Consider the following 4294-nt stretch of genomic DNA (forward strand, 5'->3'; position numbering starts at 1 on the left):
TTATTAAAAACCGCATAATCCCCCTATATTGGCAGGCCAACGTTTAATCCCCGCATTTTTCCACACAAAGTTGAGAAGAAAAAAAAGTTAACTCGTCTTGACGTGACGTCATCATCTCGCGCATCACAGAATGTAAACAACACTGTATAGAGTGAACGTGTGGAGCTCACACGATAGAGAAAACACCAAGATGAAAAAATCTAATCCATCTCATTTACCGACGAACATTTCTACTAAAGACCGGGCAAAAAGTGGGGGGAAACTATTCTGCACCCCGTGCAACTGTGTGTTGGAGCATAAGAGAAAATCGACGGTGACGACCCACTTTGATTCATTCAAACATTCGAAAATGCTTTCTGCTGCTGCGGACAAGAAAGCCAAACAACTCACATTCACCGAGGCATCAACCTCCAAAACCCTTTCGAGGGCTACAAGAAACGAAGTGAGTAGCCTACAAGATTGAAGCTGGTCAGATAACGAACGATTAAATTAAAACAGAATGAGGTGGAGATGTGTGTGTGTGTGTGTGTGTGGGGGGGGGGTGTGAGATTCAAATAGCCCAATTGCTTTTACAATAAATAAACAATGAATGTGTTTAATTGAATAGTAAAGGGTTTTAACGTTAGTGGCAGGTTGTGTGTGAGAGAGAATAAATAAGACAGCCCAATATTTAAAAAAACTTTTTCCCGCATATTTAGCATATTTCGCAACTTTCCGCATATTTCGCAACTTCCCGCAATTTCACCGCATAAAATCACATAAAAACCCCGCATGTTTAATCGCATAATCAAGGATTTTAGCCCGCATAATCAAGGAATTTAGCCCGCATAATCAAGGATTTTTGCCCGCGTTTTTCTGGAGGGTCTAATTGATGCTGTGTCGGGGTATCAACTCTGATTTCTTGCTTTGATGAAATATTGACAAGCAAATCTATACTGTTAGAAACCTCAGGGGACCGTAAGAAAGGATAGAAGATGCGGGATGTACTAAACATAATTTGTGTTCTCTTTGTATTTCTGATTTTTCAATTGCATATTTTCTGTTTCCATTCAATCTCATCTTTATAGATGACAGATAAATATAAATTCTGAAATGTTCGCCCGCCCAATGAAAACATTAAGAATATTTTGCATTTTTTTATCTACAAGTAGCCCAATTACGATGGTCAGTCACACTTCCAATTACACAATGTCACTAGAGATCGATTATCGCTGTCAATTTATAATCTAATCGATGACCTGTCAGTCTGCAGGTGGACTAGAGGCAGGCAGCAGGCTAAATTAAACTGGTATTTCCTTGGCTTGTCAGTGTTTTACATTTGAATGCAGCACCTACAGTCACTACTTTGACTTTTAACATGACAAATGTTTACTTTGATGATTAACATTGACCTAATTAGCATCATAATGTAGCTGTGAGGAAGTGTTTCCCATAGACGTACATGTATTGGACTGACCGGGTTCCATTGATTACCATCTCTGTCCTCTCTGTTGAAGGCCAAATATATATATTTTTCAAGTAAAAGTAAATACAAATCTGAACTTCTGATATTCTTGTCATACTATGTGCAATATAGGACACAGCAGCTTGAGGTGTGATGAAAATATTTTTGTACGATTGCCGCCGATTCTCTGTTTCCATCTGAAAGTGGGCGGAGCCATCATCAATACTTGACCTCACACAACTTAAGACTACGATACCACTGTTGTGCACTAACTCGTATGTGCAATTTGTAAATTAGAATCTACTTGGAATGTAACTTGTACATTTGAATAACTTTACATTTTTTCTAATTTTTTGTGCATGCCGCTTTCATTTTATCTAATAGTGTTTTTTTGTTGTTTTTTTTATCTCTAGCTTCACTATTGCTGTAACAATTTAAATGTCCCCTCTATGGGACGAATGAAGGTATTCTGATTCTATAATAACTGAAAAGCGTCTTTTGCTCATGTTTCTGTATCATTCTGTGATTAAACTCACCGCCCATCGTCTAATCCGACACAAATGTTAGCACCGATCCCTGTTGGGGCCTTTTGAACTCCTGCATCAGTTTCCTCAGTCGGAGAAGGCTCTGGCACATATTCCAGACATCGGGCGGCTGAGTCTACCTGCAGGCTTTTCACAGTCCTTGGCATGGGCCTGTTGAGGGAAAATATCTCAATCTGGCCATGCGAGCCTTCTCCACCAGCCACCTGTTGGGAGAAAAAAACAGTTTGAAAAAGGTCAAGACCTCATGTTAAGCTGGACCGACGGACTGAATCACAATGCCAAGGGTAATAACTATTCTAGAGAAACTGAAAAAAAAAAGAGAAAGGAGCAGAACCAGCCTCCCTTTAGATCATGTTTGCTTCTCTGTCTTAATCAAATGGGGGAGTTCGGGGATAATGTGTCTCTAGTTTAAACATTCTCTACCTGTCAGAAATTTAGATTTATAAAAAAAAGCTCAAATCAATTATCCTTTCAGACCTTGTCGTTCGCAGCCCTGCCTCACTTCTTTTTTGAATATCATTTGGAATTTTAAACACATTGTATAAAGGATTCACAATGTCATCTCTAGAACATCAAACTATTCTTATAGCTCTGCGATCTTTTCATCAGCCGAGAACAGAGGCTCTAAGTTTCTGAAAGGCTCCGAGTTGCTTATCAATGAGGTTTTTTTTACAAGATCAAGTTAGTAGTCCATTGCTTCAGTCATTCAATGATTATATAAAAAAGATGTTTTTAATTTGAACTCGAATTTTGTTTTTGATATGTCCAAGCTCAAATCAAGCACAGAATATACTTTTTTAAGTACCAGCAAAGAAGTAAACACAAGCTTTAGAAAAGCTGGGAGCTTTCACTGGCTCAAATTGGACCACATTTGAACCATCAATGCCTGTACCGGGTTTTGAAAAGGCACTTGTTTGTTCTCCTAACAAACGGAAAGGCAACCTTGGATGTTATCAGAAAAGATCCACCAATCATGCCGAGCTTCCCATGGCAATTCACCCGCACAGGCTGAGTGTCTGCTTCAATGGTGGCTTCATTTCCTATGCACCACATTTATATTGGACTTTGTGTAGGCCTGTCAAAAACAATGCCGGGAAAACAAGGACAGCAGGAGTCCTCCAACCTATCTCTGAAACATTCCAATTACGTGGCATTACTCCCATTCCTAAACAACTAAAGTGTCGCTGTGGTTTTTCAATATGATTTCAATCATTAATCCTGCACGTGGGCCAAGGTGGATGTCCAGACGGAATACAATGTCCTTCTGGGGAAAGGAAGCACGGCTGCTCGCGGCTAGACACCAAAGATTTATTCTCCGTATGAATCACATCATGTGAATGTGACATGAGCTAAATATAGTCTTTAGCTCTTCTCCTCAACGCTCACCCTTATTTGCATGCAATCATTTGTTTGATTTGTATCAGCGTGCAAAATCTGGACAGGAGCGATCCTGTGGGCTCTTGAGAATGAGCCAGAACAAATAATGGTCTGTTGCACAGGGTGAAAAAAAAAGATAGGGAGGACTTATCTTGCAGCGAGGAGCTTGAAAAAACACGGCTTCAAGTGAGTGTGTAACCATAGCCAGGGGCAAAGGCCCCCTTACCAATAATCCCCCATGATTTATACATTCAGCTGCCATCTGTATGTCCTTAACCCCTTCACCACTATCCCTGTCAACAAACACATTCCCTTCTCTTTCATTCAGCAACACCTCTCTTCGCCAGATATCCAGTGCACATACTGTTTCCTGACAAAGTCATTACTACTTATTTAGAGAACTGGAAACGTGCCCTGGACGGATTCCTGTTCTCAGCCTGGGAGAAGCAAGAACTCCACGAACAGTAAACGCTCTTCCAGCATTAATTAGATTGCTTTGGAGGCAGCGAGGAAATGTGGGAGAAAAGTCATGATGGCACTCTCTGCCCAATTGTACTCGCCACATTAAGCCAAAAACCATGGGTCACCAGATTGTTGATGTGATTGTCTGAAACGGATGCATTTCCAGTTCCCCATTTCTGATGCATGCTTTGAATCCCTGAACAAGTGTAGAAGAAGGGAATCATAATGGCAGAGCAAATGGAGACTTTATCTGCGAATGATAAGTAGGATGCTTTGGACGTGGAAGGTGAAGGCGTTGACTGAGGTATCAGGCTGATTAAACATAATGTCATTACTCTGATCAAAGCACACAGAGATCCCCATAGCCCATCTCACTTTAACATGATTAGTGTCATCCCTTGTTTGACGAGCCTTCCAGGGAGGAAGATCCAACTCTCCGAAGCACAGCCACTAATTATTCTGACTG

This window comes from Notothenia coriiceps, unplaced genomic scaffold (genome assembly GCF_000735185.1).
Source record: "Notothenia coriiceps isolate Sejong01 unplaced genomic scaffold, NC01 NC01_scaffold00026318, whole genome shotgun sequence".
Taxonomy (NCBI): domain Eukaryota; kingdom Metazoa; phylum Chordata; class Actinopteri; order Perciformes; family Nototheniidae; genus Notothenia; species Notothenia coriiceps.